Source organism: Canis aureus, chromosome 13, assembly GCF_053574225.1.
Source record: "Canis aureus isolate CA01 chromosome 13, VMU_Caureus_v.1.0, whole genome shotgun sequence".
NCBI classification, from domain to species: Eukaryota; Metazoa; Chordata; class Mammalia; order Carnivora; family Canidae; genus Canis; species Canis aureus.
This window is the reverse complement of record NC_135623.1, coordinates 39,155,338-39,170,470: the sequence shown is the minus strand read 5'-3', so window position 1 is coordinate 39,170,470 and position 15,133 is coordinate 39,155,338. Positions and strand designations below refer to the sequence as shown.

The following is a 15,133-nucleotide window of genomic DNA, read 5'->3' as shown; positions in this document are numbered from 1 at the left end:
AGTCTTTTTTGTCAACATCTACTGCACCCCCATTATCTTGAAGCAAATCCCAGACATCATGTCCTCTCCTCTGTATATCTTTCAGTATATGTCTCTAAGTGATAGGGATTCTTTAAAACAAAATAACCATGATACCTTTATCACTCACACCCTGAAAACATTAACAAGAATTCCTAATAGCAAGAAATACACGATGTTCACTGATCCCCAAAAGTCTTGTAATATAATTTTTTGAAGTGTGTTTGAATCTAGATCCAAACACGATCCACACACTATGATTGCTTGATGAATCTCTCACGCCTCTTTAAATCTGTAGTTTCCCTCTTCTCTAATTTTTTTCTTGGACTTTTTGGTTGAACAAATGTGTTTTGTTTTGTTTTTTTTCCCCTGAGGATTTCTAACAGTCTGAATTTTCTTGATTCTATTCCCTGAGGTGATCTCAAATATATTTATCATCTGGTACTTTGCACTTCAGAGCTAGAAATACTATCAGTTTCTGATTCCACATTTTTAGTAAGCCTAGGTCATAAGTAATGGCATAATTTCCATGAGTGGGGATGTACATGAGTATGTGTAACGTTATCAACTATTGAGGATTTTTTTTTGGTCTGGATTCTGTATTTTGTTAGCTATTGTAAAGTTGCCATATTCTAGTTTTATGATCTAAAAAAAATAAAATTCATTTTTAGAGCAGTTTTAAATTCACTGCAAAACCGAGTGGAAAGTACACAGAGTTCCCAAATATCCCCACCCCTCCACCTTTAGCCTCTTCCACTATCAACATCCAGCACCATAGTACTGCATTGTTATGATGAGCTATCCTACACTGACACAGCCTTATCACTCAAAGTCCATAGTTTACATCAAGGTTCACACTTGGTGTTGAACATTCAGTGGGTTTTGACAAATACATACAGATGACTTATTTTTCATTTGCTAACCAGAATACTTCTCTAAAGAGAGATATCCCCCTCATTACCTAGTGGGTTATATGAAGTGAAGTTCGTATAAAAAACCCAGGGTAAATGCTTTTTCTTTCCCTTTATGTACCAGTTTGCAGAATAATGAGTTGGTTCTCTCTGGTATCCTCAAAGTGAACATAAATTCCTATCTGGATTTATACTGTTAGTTTCGCTAAGAAGTCATGGATTTAAACATTGTTGATGTGCTTCAATGTTCTATTATATTTGCACACAATATATCTAATATATATGTATATATATATATATATATATATATATACACACACACACATACACACACCTATGCTAATAACTCAGTGGTAAAGTTCTAGATCAATGTCTATAAATCTACATTATTTTGCTGCCTAGATTTTAAAAAAGTAATTCTTAAAGTAGTTTAAAATTTTGTCTTAAAACACTGTTCCATCTACTGACTCTTATAAGGATTCCCCTGAGTCTTTGAGGATGATAGAAAACCTTGCTTTGTTGCTTCTAGAAAAACAGAAGCAGCTATTGAGATATAAAAGCAGGAATGAAAGAAGGAAGGAGGGTGGAGAAAAGGAGGAAGAAAAGAAAAACAGAGCGCAAATAAATGAGTATAAGAGATAAGCCAAGTAATTAATAGGCTATTGTGTAGTCTGGGAAAATCATTGCAGGGAATTTATTTCTATAGCGGCATGTGATGTTGTTGTGAAATAGTTAAGCAAAGAGGCCTTAAGATTTGGGCTGCTTGGGTCAAATCTCCAGTTCTGATACCTCCTGGTTGGGTTGGCTTCGTGCCTCAGCTTTCTCATCAATGTACCAGGGCCAAGTCAGCACAGGCCTATAAGGATAACATAAACGAACACAGAGTGCTTAGATTGCTCACAGCAAATGCTCAATAAATGCTGATTAATGTTCGTCCTCGTTATGATGGTGATGATGACAATGGTGATGATGATGACAATGATGTGTAAGTATGTGGGTGGCAAAGTAGCGAAGAGCAAGACAGATTTGCTGAGTCACTACTTGGGGCAGGTACTGAACTAGCATCTGTATTAATAATAATTACATATAGTATATATAATTTGTTACCAACTTTAGTATATTTTTAAATCCCTCATCACTATTCATTCTTTATTTTGGCACAGTAATAGGCATAGGGAAGGAATACAATCTACTCTTTTTTGTGAACTGTGGAATGCTGTTAGGTTTTGCTAACATTTGCCCAGAACTTTTACAAGACAAAAGAGGATATAGTGTTAGTGAGGGACAGAACTTCAATATTCTCTAAGTAGAGCTTAATAGGCAAATCCCAGCAAGTATGTTCAAGCACTAAAGTGGGCCATGAGGCACTAGTGAATCACACAATTCTAGTATTGCCCATGGCGAATCAATATCAATGTTCACCGAAGTTTTGTCCCCACACAGGAAAAGAAAGAAAGAAAAGAAGAGCAATTTTCGAATCACTCCTCCAACCACAGAAACGATTTTAATTACCAATTCATCTGTTGGCAGACTCTTCTGGCAGATGTACCTGCAACTTGGAAAGATAACAAATGAACTGATTCCTTACTCCAGAGTTGACACTGAGAGTGCTTGCTGAATTTGTTCTCAGAAAAGAATCCCAGGCAACAATACATCTGGCACTCTGCTCGAGGAATTTGTCATGTCGTTGACATGTTCAGCCTCCATTGTCCACACCACCCCGACAGCAGGTCCTTTATATTTCAAAGAAATTGCAGTCTGAATTAATATAATTAGAATGTAACTGCTATTCACTGCACAAACTCCTCATTTCCAGGAGTACAGATCTGATAGCGTGTCTGTGCGCAAAATCTTCCCAATGATGGCTGGAGGGGAGCGAACAGATAATACAATGACAGAATAGACACCATTTCATCAGCCTTTGTAAGCACCAACTAATGGAAATATAGGAAGAGAAGAAAACTGTCCTATCTTTGGCATGTCTTAAATAGAGGTATCATTCAAGTTTACCGGCCTGTACAGATTTTTCATAAAATATGTAGAACGGAGTGTCTGAAGCAAGAAAGAAGATGCAATAGGAAAGATGGTGTATCTTCCAAAAGACAGCTCTAGGAAGTAGAGTGGATAATTCACGGATAGAGTTACAGAATTAAAAGGTGGTTGGAGGACTTCATTTATTCTTTACTGCTTCACTGTAAAGAGCTGATGTCACTCACCAAGTAAACAACTTGGGTGCTAGATTCTTGAATTTCACTGTTTGTTATTGTTGTGTTACTACAAACACTTGATAACTGATATGGTGGAAGCCTACATTAGCATTTTTTTTAAATAAGATTGATTTATATTCTCTCAAACGTGGCATCCGTACCTTGAAGGACTCATTTTAAGGGAATAATGACCTGGCATATCCATGTGTAGGCTGGTGCTCATGGTCTCTCCTCTGAAGATTATAAATGGGTATGTTGAACCCCTAACCCCCAATGTTATGGTATTTGGACACAGAATCTTTGGGAGGTAATTAGTTTTGAGGAGATTATGAGGTTGAGGTCCTATGATGGGATTAGGGTCCCCCTAAGAAGGAGACATACAGAGCATGCTCTATCTTGCTCTCCTCCATGTAAGGACACAAGATGTTTCTGCCATCTGCATGCCAGAAAGAGAACACTTACCAAGAACCAATCTTGGGCTTCCCAGCCTGTAGAACTATGAAGAATAAATTACCATTGTTTAATCACCCAGGCTGTGGTATTTTGTGACAGTGGACTGACCTGACTCACAGTGGATGGGAACTTATTGGGTTCATGAGCACTGAGGAAGGATAATGGTTTCCATTTTCTTGTTTTTCTTAGAAGTGCGTATTGATCTTCACCTGAATTTCTGTGACAGAAATTGCAATAATAGAAATATGGAGAATGAGTAATATAGTATAAAATAGGGCCAAGGTTTGTGAGTGACAGATGATTTCCAGAGGAATACCAATGTCCCTTTTAATTTTAAATTAAATACATTTTATAAACAAATGCATTGTGGTAACGAGCTATGTGGCTTTTAGGTTTTCTTTCTAACCTCTGGACACATCTTTCCAATCAACATCTTAGAAAAGTCGAGAGTGATTCGTGGCCTCCAAGTTCTCCTGTGGAATATCTTCCTTGCTTCCTCTGACCTGAAGGGATTGCCTATTATTTTCCATCAGCTAACAGGTTTTCAGAAATAGGTGGGCTTCAGAATCACATATATGTATATGTGTGTGTGGTGGGGGCCATTGAAGGGGATATGCTATACCTAGATATCCCAAATACACCTAATCAGAATTGCCAGCTGGGGTGCCCAAATTGTATAAGTTGACAACCATTCCAGTGCTTCTGGTACCAAACTTGGTACCCAGAGACCAGTGTTCTTTCTCACTGATACAAATATCCAGATTTACCATTTAGGTGGATCTTTCTATAGATGATACATATGATTTTTTTTAATGGAAACATTTAATTTTATGAATGGAAATCCACTTAGGATATTTTGGGCCAGTGGTTTGTAAAGGGGCTTATCAGAACACCTGTCAGAACTTTACCCCGTTTGTGTGTGTTCCCTTTCCGCTCTTCCATAGTCACTTGTGTTTAGTTTCCCAATCTGTCTGTCTTGTTTGGGCTAGAAAAAAAAAAAAAAAAAAAAAACGTTTCACGGTACAATGCAATTTATTTGCAAACAAATACAACAGAAATTTATATTTTGAATGTGAAAAGTCCTTTATTAGAATAAATGAATGTTCCTCCCTCCAATGCATTTGTCTTATGACTTTGGATGTTTATTTTAAAAAAAAATTTTTTTTTAATTTTTATTTATTTATTTATTTATTATTTTTTTTAAATTTTTATTTATTTATTTATTTTTTTAAATGTTTTTTTTAAATTTTTATTTATTTATGACTTCAGATGTTTAATAATAGGATTGTGTGTTATAAACACCTTTGGACATCTAAGTACATGCACAGATGGAGAATATCGAGCTTGGAGGAAAGGGTCATCTTCCCAACATGGACACTCAGTGGAGTTGGTCTCTGTTTTCTCTGTGGAATATGAAAGTCAGACTTGAGTGTGGGAGGTTTAGGGAATTCCTGTCCCAAGCCTCCTAGTTTTTAGCAGCCACTGGCTCTGACATTGTCATTTTGATTTTTAGTGGCCTTACAAGAATTCTCTGTAGGGTGCGTGGGAAGTGGTGTGAGGAGAGGGGCTTTCTATCCTTGTTTGACCAGTGGATTGTGGGATAGACTTGCCATATGGAAAACAACTTGATCTATCCAAGGGAGGTAATAGTGACTCCTAGGACCCAGCCTGTTCTATAACACCCCAGAGGGCTTTATTCCGAGGTTTCAGAATAAACTGGCAAACAGCTGCATGAGTGAGTACATAAAACTATTTATCGAAAAAAAAATTTTTTTAGTTGTGAAAGAAGTGGAAGACACCATGCAGGGGGCTGGGGGGTTGGGGTGGAGTAATATAGGAAAATAAAAGGAGAAAGTCTGAGCTAGAGTGCTAATTGTAGAATCAGAGATGTGGATTACAATCCACTTTTACTAGTCGTGTGCCCTTCATGGAGTCACTTCATGCCTCTGGGTCGGTCTTCTTATAAATTCTATGGGACTAATTCTCATACATTCTATAGGAATAATACTTGTCTCACACGGTTGTTGTAGGGATTTGCTAAAAGCATTCTGTAAGAGACTTAGTGAAATTCCGGGAATAGAGGAGTTTTTAACATCATACATAAGAGCTAAGAGCACTGTATTACATGGTGGTGGTTATTAGCACATGCTTGCCAGGAGAGCCGACTTTTGAGTCCTTTTTGACTTTAGGCAGAACAACAGATATTGCCATCCCTAGCACTATGGCTAAATAACACTTAAATTAATTTATTGAGATGTCTTAAATTACTACCATTATTGTCAGAAAATAGATTTCATTCATGTCTATTTTTTCTGACTCATGAACTGAAATTCCCTAATTCTTGCCTTAAGCTTACAAGCATTTTGTTTGTAAGAATTATTTTTTTAAGAACCCTCAGAAAAAAACTGATGTTCATAAGAAAGTAAGGAGTCTTTGCAACAATGTATCATTTTATTATTATATTTTCTCTTTCTTGGAAAACCAATGAAGAATGGCAGTTTTATATGTAAAACAGTAGTTAGCCTTTATATGGATGACATTTTCCTAAAAGCCTAGAAGTATTTCACATTTTGCAGAAAAACACCCTGTTCCCAAGTTGGATCTGATTAAAATTCAAATCTATATTACCATCTCATTACTTTCTGAAAAAGCGAATGCCACACTTAATGGGAAATGCTCAGGGTCGGTGAGCTCCGTTTCGTGGGTTCCTTAGCAAGACCGTCTTAGGACCCAGGAGGGCTGGGTCACAGCCACATCCTTGTTAAAACAGTCACCTGGCATGAATGCTAGCCCTCAGTTTTCCTTCCGTTCCCCTCTCCCATCCCTACATTGTTTCAGCTGCCAGCCCCCTAATATTTTCTCTAAAGTAAGGGAAAGGAAAGGGCAAAAATGACTTTGAAAGAATAACATTTCTTTCTATGGACTTAAATAGAACACTCAACACAAAACATCCTGTGTTTTCTTTTAATTGATGGCACTCCAACCGTAGTGATGGGAGAACTTGACCAGGACTTGCTTTTCAAATAGGCATGGTTTTGATCGCAGACTATGCTATCAAAGGCAAGTTGTTGCATTATCTAAAATTACACGCTCCAGGTCTCCTTATCTTGTTGTGCCTATGTGCCCCCCTCCATTGTACTTGTTGCCTTCTAGCTTGTGTTTATTGTGTCTTTTTGTTTATTCTCTGACTCCCCTAGCCATCATGGAAGCTATGACAGCAAGCATCTTCGTCTACTTTGCTCACTGTTGGTTTCTCTGTTCTTAAAAACAGTTCCCTGGCAAAAGTTAGAACTCAGTAAATACTTGCGACATGAATGAATGGACTGGTTTTCATAAGTTTCCTTTCCCATACAATTATGGGGAAAAAAAACTGGTAAAAATATCATCTCAATGTCCTTTAAGTAAGTTTATACCTAGTAGATATATTTGAGAGTATAGTTTTTTTTTTTTTTTTGAGAGTATAGTTTTGTTTGGAGTTTACATGTCTTAGTTGGCAAAGCAAAGATATAAGGGTTGGATAAGAAAGAAATATCTCCTTGCTACCATCTCTCTTCTTACATTGCTTTATTTTTCTTCAAAGAGTGACTCCCTTACCCTACATGCTCTCCAACAAGATATATATTTCTTTGCTTATTGTCTACCTCCCCTTACTAGGCATAAGCTTTTTAAGGGCAGGAACTTGTGTATTTTGCTGTTATAGCCTCACTTCTTAGAATAGTGTCTGACACAGAGTAAGCACTCAATACATATTTGTTGAATAAGTGAATTTTTGGATGAATATATGTTTTATAGACTATCCATGCCTGGTCCTGATGCCTGTGAATTCTACAGCATGCTCAGACATTAGTACTTTGGTACTGCTGAGGTGGATGTTGGGTAGGAAGATGAGAAAGGCAAAAAGATGACCACCATGGCACTAATATTATACATTTGCCATGCATAGTGAAAAAGAGGTCCCATTCATTTTATATATGTGGTATAATATGAACTTAGGTTAGGGACTGTTGTTTGAATCCTGGCCCATCTACCAATTTTCAGAATAAACAGAAATAATTTCTTGATTTCTTGATGTCACATTTTCATTGTCTGTAAAATTAAAACAAGACTACCTAATCTATGGGACAGTGGAGGATAGAAAGGGCTTGATACATAATAGCTGGTCAGTAAATGTTAGCTATCTCTATCATCATCATCAGTATCATCTTCCTCCTCATCCAGAAATTGATAGACTATAGCTTGTGGGCCACATCTAGCCTGCGGCCTGCTTTTAGAAACACAATTTTACTGGAATACAGCCATGCCCATTCATTTTCTTACTGTCCTGCTTTCTTACTGGCTGCTCTCTCACTACAATAGCAGAATGAAATAGTAACAGGAGACTGTTTCCTATAACACCTAACATTTTACTCTCTGTTCCTTTGCAAGGTAAGTTTGTGTATCTTGATCTAGAATATAGTTTATCAGTAATAAAATAGCCTGGACCAGTGTGACATGGTAAGTGCAGAAAGTAAGAGGTAAGTGTCTAGAAATGTTTATAAAATTTTGATATGCTTTTGACATTTAGGGGCATGATTTTGGTTTATGCAAAAGTGTTGATTTGTGATAGATTGAAAATGAAAAACCAAAACCAAAAACAAAAACAAACCTCTGGTCCTTCCCACTGGGAAAGAATCTGGTCTTTTGTAACAGGATTTTGGTGTATTAGTAACTTAGTAAGATATACTTGGTGTGGTTTCAGATGGGAACATCTGGGGGCTCATCCAGTGGGAGTGACAAACAGGTCCTGAGATTGCAAGTGACCTGGGAAGGTTGATGGTGAGCCCATTAATAACGTCATGCAAATGGATTTTATATGCAGATGGATGGGCCAGCCACAGTTCACTTATCAGCTAATACAGTTGTAATGTGTTGTTTTGTATCTGAGAGAAGGCGGCCACCTCAGGATATTGTGTGTGTCTCATGTATGAATATAAATGAATTCCTTAAATGTATTTTAAGTTGATAATTCATCTTCTCTGAATAGTAAGCCAACAACTTTCCTGGAAATCTAGCAAAACAACAGTTCTATGACCAGCCTTATGTTTTGTTGCCTGTGTGCTTAAAAAAAAAGCAGACTGACTCTTTCCTTTTCTGTCTTAGAATCAGTTCCAAACAGTAAGGCGTGCCAGAAAAAACAGACAAACTCTCAGGAACAACAATGCCCATTATGCGTGGGGTAGGAGCTGCCAAACTTTGATTACTGGCCAGACGTTAACCCCTTTGGTGTCTTGTGGGGGAAATGCCAAGTCTGGATGGAGACACTTCCAGGATTTTGCAGTCACTCGTGGTGTGAGAACAGGCGATTTATAATGACTTGCGCAAAAAAGGCCCGTGCTGAGGAGGAAGTGCGAATTCAAGGCCACATCTCCTTATTTCATGAATTTTACCCTAAGTCACTCTGGCCAGTGGACATAGACTCCATTACCTCTGTTTGTCCCTTTGCAGGCCTGCTGGTTGTGAGAAACATGCCTCCCTTGTCTCCTGGGTTTGCAGCTGGATGTCACAAGGAGAGGGGAAAGTTTGACCCTCACGGAGGCCAACCTGGGGGTTCCTTGAGCTATGGTAAAGCTGCTAGAAAGCATTCCTGCAAACTCTTTTATGATCAATTTCTTCCTCTCTGTATATATCCTGTAGGTGGACGGGCTGTATCGCATTGTGAGAACTACAAGAAGCAGAGAGCAATGCAGCTTATAGCAGGAGGGTAAGAGCATGTGCGTGTACTATGTGAGTGCATGTTTGCATTTCATTTGTTCTTTCACTTTGCTCTTCATTTTTTTTCAAGATTTTATTTATTTATTTGAGAGTGTGTGTGTGCAAGTGTGCGCGTGCAAGTGCATGGGGGGGGGAGAGGCAGAGGGAGAGAATCTCAAGCAGACTTCCCACTGAGTGTGGAGCTGGAAGCAGGGCTCGATCTCAGGACCCTGAGATTATGATCTGAGCCAAAGGCGGACACTTAACTGACTGAGCCACCCAGGCACCCCTCGACTCTTTAATAAATATTTATTGATAGTCTACCATGGTGTGGCTGAGGATACCAAGTTAGTTACAGTCATAGCAATTGCTACCATTTCTTATTTACTTCTGCATGTTAGTATTATGTCAAACATTTTGCACATACATACTTTAATTCACTTCATCCTAAAAAAAGAAAATTTTATAAAATAGCCCCATTTTATATACTAGTAAATTGAGTTCCAGAAAACTCAAGGGCACAGGGCCAATGAATGTCAGAGCTAGGATTTACATACAGATGTGTCTGATACAAAACCCATTCCCTTACTCATTTTGCTGAATTGCTTTCCTAAAGGTGAACCAAAAAAAAAAAAAAAAAAAAAAGAAAAAGAAAAAAAATATTTCCTTAATGTCTTGGAATTCACATTCTGGTTGGCAAGAGGCATGTCATTCTGAATGAAAAGGGCTGTAACACAGCTATGTACGGAATACCATGATTAACTGATTCTGCTGGAAGGCAGGAGAAGGTGGAAGAGGGTAGAAGAAGGCCCCACAGAGAAAGCAGTACTTGAGCTACACCTCTGTGGAATGGGATATTCACAGGGCAGGGCAGGTAGAAAGAGAGATAGAGGGAGAGATTCAGTTCGGTGTGCTTTGTGTAGGAAGAAACCTGGATTTATTCAGGCCACAGAGAGGTCTGGTTTATATAGTGATTCTATGATACAAGACAGAGGACTTGGCAGTGGGAAATTCTTTAAGGTTGCTCCTCCACTTACCATGTCCATGAAGACTTTTGTCTTCTTTATTCTCCATGACTTTGCCATGTCTTACTAGGAGGTGACACAGGGAGAAACTACATGCAGCCTGAATAAATTAGAGGTGATGATGATGGCTAATGGAAACAACAGGAAAAAGACAAAGCTAATCCTGTGCTTCTGCTTGTTGCAATGGTGGGACCCTTGTGGGACAACTTTTCAGGGATGAAGTTATCTACCAGCCTTGGAAGTGAAGATGCAGGCCTTGGCCTTGTCTGTACCACAAGGAGGAAAAAATGAATCAATATATTTGGTTCTCTTCAGTTGTATTGTTTCACCCTGTAGGGCATGGGTGCCTAATTCTTTCACCAGAGATGGAGGACAGATAAAGAGAAGAAAGTAGCAACCACAGACAACCCTCCATGAAGATGACTGTGGTAAAGGGAATGCCCTATCTGAATATTTGGGAATAAAGTCATCACCTTCAGTCCAGCAAGGGGACCAATCCTGCTCAAAACAAAGGAGAACAGTGACATTATAGCTGGGATGTTTGTGAACCTTGGGTTGTTCTCTTTGGAACAAATGAAAAGCAGTTAACATAGATGCAACTGGCATTGTTGACAAGCCCAACATCACAACTCTGGGGTTTCACTTTGAGAAACTGAGGCTTATTTTTGAAATTTGGGAGATTAAGAACAGAACATAATGATCCCTAGAATGTTCACTTGCAGCAATCCTGGGTTTTATGCATATTTAAAAAGGGATACTGGGCTTTCCTATATTCATTACAAAGTCCTCTCGGCCTCCAAATCTTCCTATAAAATGCCTATGTTTCATCTTTAGATACATTCTGTGACTGAATATGATTATGGGATATTACATGCATCCTTGTCTATTCAAAAGATCATGAAAAAAATGCCCATCATTAAAGCCCCAAAGTGATTGGATTGGCATGAGGAACGGGGATGGGTCTGGCATGAGAGAGAGGATCTGACTCTGGGATTTCATGAAATCCAAAACAATAGGACAGCTGCTTTTCTATAAACAGATTATTATTATTATTTCTACCTAGACAGCTTGATAGCAGCCATTATCTTCTTTCTGGGTGTCTTATCAAGTTCCGGCTGTGTGCAGCATGGGTGATAAGGAATGAGAAATGTCACCCATGGGATTGCCAAAGATTATTTCCATGCACTGCTGTTCAGCAAAAGCCAATCCCTTAGAACTGAAAAGTAGTCCTATTGTTCACACTGGGCAGTTGCTATTCTGACTACACCAAGAGAGCAGAAAGAGGATGTAGTTGCCATTGTGTGAAAGATTGAAATTTCATTACTCTAAGCTAAAGTTCAAGCAGTCTTGATTTTGAAAAGCAGAATCATCATGGAATATCTTTGAAGAGGGAGAAGACAAGGCAGGGAAAGAAGAATGAAATGAGCTCAGAGCTTTTCAGGACTATGAGGGAGTATAAAAAGAAAGAGAGAGAGAAGAGAGAGAGAAAAGGTATAATACTTTCAATCACTGGAACTTAAAATGCCAGGTATCCAAGCCTTGAACAAATTGAGCTTCACTGCATAACCATAACTTGTGATCAGATTGCTTAATGTAAAGATTCCATTCTACATATTATTCATCAGAAAATAGTTAATTTGCTGAATTTTTATTTAGTTGTCTTTGGTTCACATTAAGTTCTTGAATGAAATTAATCTGTTGACATTGAAAAGTATTCTTTTGTTTCTCAATGAAAAAAATAAATGTTTTATTACAGATGTGTGTTGCTCTAAATATTTGAGGGAAAAAACAAAATCTTATTTTATTTTTATTCTAGTATCTCAGCATCTCAGCCTTTTCTCTTCCTAGAGAAAACACTGTATTGGAAAAAACCAAACCAAACCAAACCAAACCAAAACAACAGCAAAAACTGAAGCATATGATTAATTTGTACTATATTCATATGGAATTTCCTCCCAAAGTATTCAGAGTTCTTTAATCTCCTTTAGACACAGTTTTAGAGTCATGCTGATATTATAATATAAGCTCCTTGGAAGGGAGCCAAATAAAATTTTTCCAACATTTTAAATCACTACTCTGAAATTGGAATTTCAGATTAATAAAATACTTTGCTCTTAAACCAACAACTTCTGAAATTAGATTTCAATCACAGAATCATAAAAAATGAGGAATGGGAGGAGCTTGGGAAGGTAAAGAGCAAAGAGAGTGCACTAAGAAAGAAAGAAGAACATGGGAAAAGAGGAAGGGACTTTGATATCCTTTTTTTTTATTTTTATTTTTTCAAAGATTTATTTATTTATTCAGAGAGAGAGAGAGAGGCAGAGACACAGGCAGAGGGAGAAGCGGGCTCCATGCGGGGAGCCTGATGTGGGACTCGATCCCTGGTCTCCAGGATCATGCCCTGAGCTGCAGGCGGCGCTAAACCGCTGCCCACCGGGGCTGCCCTTTTAGAATGCGATCTCTGGAGAGGGGTGAGGGGCAAGACCTGTTCTTGATGTTTCTATAACACCTCAAACAGAGTAAGTATTCAGGAAGTATTTGTTAAATGAATTAGTGCAAGATGTGTAGAAAATATGGTTTCAGTGTTAATATATCCAAAGGAATATCCTTCTAACTAAACAAGTTTTTTTGAAGTTCTTTCTTGCCCCTGCTATCTAGAGCTTCACCAACTTTAATACATATATGAATTATCTGGGGATCTTATTAAAATGAAGATTCTAATTCAGTAGACCTGGGATAGGAATCTGAGATCCTGCATTTCTACCAAGGTCCTATGGAATGCTGATGCACTGGCCCATGGAATATACTCTTAAGTAGCAATGTGCTAGAGTTAAGACATGGGGGGCTGGGCTGGCAGTCATGAACTCTGAGTTTTTGTCTCTGACATTAGCCATTTGGGTTTTTAAGCCAAGTGATTTGTTTTCTTAGCTCCAGTCTCCCCATCTGTATAATGAGTGGGTTCTTACAGCCTTAATATTTCAGGGTGAAAGAAAGAAAAAGAAAAGGAAGGAAAGAAGGAAGCAAGAAAAACATTTAGAGAATGCCTAGCCTGTCTCTAGAAATCCTAAGGAGGCTGAATTAATCCCTTCCAAAGTCGCACAGGTAATTTGGCATAGCTGAATTGTGATTCAGTTGATTTGTAATTTCTAACAGAGTAATTTTCCACTATCATTTCTTTTATCGTTATTAATTATTTTTGTGGGTTGCGTACAATTTGCTTGATGCAATACTAAGTGTTGGGAATACAAAGATGAGTAAATTATCATATTTTATTATCAAATCTCTTGCCTGATTAACTGAGAGTTTTCCATGCTTCAAGGTGACAAGCAACTCATCAGTGCAAATGTCTAATATGTGTGTTAATATGCTAGTCATTCCTTCTCAGTGATATAACATATTAATGGTTACAATAGAATGTCAGCAAAGATGGCCCCAATTCTCCAACTATTTCCTATCCATTCCCTTTGCTGTGAGATTTTCCAGTTTATCATATCAAAAGGTGAGATTCTTTTCCCCCACTTCCTCTTTTGGGGCTGGTTTGCTGTGAATAATAGAATGCAGTGGAAGGGATGAAGGGCCAGTTCTAAGTCTTGGCTACAAGAGCTCTTGTCCATCTTGTTTCCTTCCTAGGACTACTGCCGCTATCACTAGACAAGCCTGGGACAGACTCTTGGAGGATGAAGGATCACAAGGAGTGATCAACTGTCCCAGCTGAGGCCAATCTAGACCAGTCTACAGCGAGCCCTTGCACAGATATGTGTGAAAACCCAAACAAGAGCAGCACATTTGCTTACTGAGTCCACTGTTGACCACAGATACACCACTAAGTCAGCTGAAACCAGAACTGATAGGGTATGTCCAGTTTATGCCCATTCATAAACTCCTGAGCAATAATAAATGCTTTTTAAAGCCAATTATTTTGAGGTGCTTTGTTATGTAGCATAGTTAAGCAGTAGGACGGCTTTCTGAACACGAAGCTTTCATTTAGATAAATGATTTTAGTTTGGATTCTCTCTAGAAAATAATAGGTGAGAATTTATGGGGGTGGCATGGGCTTTACTAACTTTCATATTTTTTCAGTTCCTTCTCACCTTACAAAAAAAGGGGGGCATTTAGTTTGTATTGTTTTTCCTTTTACTGATAACAGAAAGGTGTGCAAGGATGACAGGAAATGCTGTTTGGAGATTGAAGCCGAAGGTAATATACATGCATATTCCTGTTCCAAAGGAAGCAAAAAAGACAGTCAAGATCTGAAATCACAAAAGAAAATGCATGTTTGAGTTGTGGTTTTGCTATGTAGGTAGGCTATCTTGAGCTTTGGTTTTCTTCTTGGTAATCAGGTATAACGATAGCTGCCTGTCTTCCTTCAAATGTTGTCATGAGAATGGACAGATGTAGTAATACAAAAATGCTCTGTCAAAGGTATTTGCAAAAGACATATCTGATAAAGAGTTAGTATGCAAAATCTATGAAGAGCTTATCAAACTCAACACCCAAAAAACAATCTAGTTAAAAGTGGGCAGAAGTCATGAATGGCTGTTTTTCCAAAGAAGACATCCAGGTGACTAACAGACACACAAAAAGATGCTCAACATCACTCGCCATCAGGGAAATAGAAATCGAAACTATAATGAGATATCACCTCACACCTGTCAGAATGTCTAAAATTAGCAACACAAGAAACAACAGATGTTAGTGAGGATGCAGAGAAAGGGGAGCCCTCTCGTACTGTCAGTGGGAATGCAAGCAGATACAGCCACCCTGGAAAACAGTATGGACGTTCTTCAAA

General features: G+C 38.3%; 1 long non-coding RNA gene across 3 annotated transcripts in view; it reads left to right on the top strand.

Moving 5' to 3' along the window:
* The window catches only part of LOC144282304 (uncharacterized), an 80,880-nt gene extending 66,622 nt beyond the window's left edge, over positions 1-14,258 (top strand). For all 3 annotated transcript variants that reach the window (XR_013350698.1, XR_013350697.1, XR_013350699.1), the window contains 3 exons: positions 9,263-9,329; positions 13,327-13,446; positions 13,975-14,258. This is a non-coding gene — a long non-coding RNA (uncharacterized LOC144282304). The remainder of the gene's footprint in view (positions 1-9,262; positions 9,330-13,326; positions 13,447-13,974) is intronic.
* Positions 14,259-15,133: the final 875 nt, after the last annotated feature.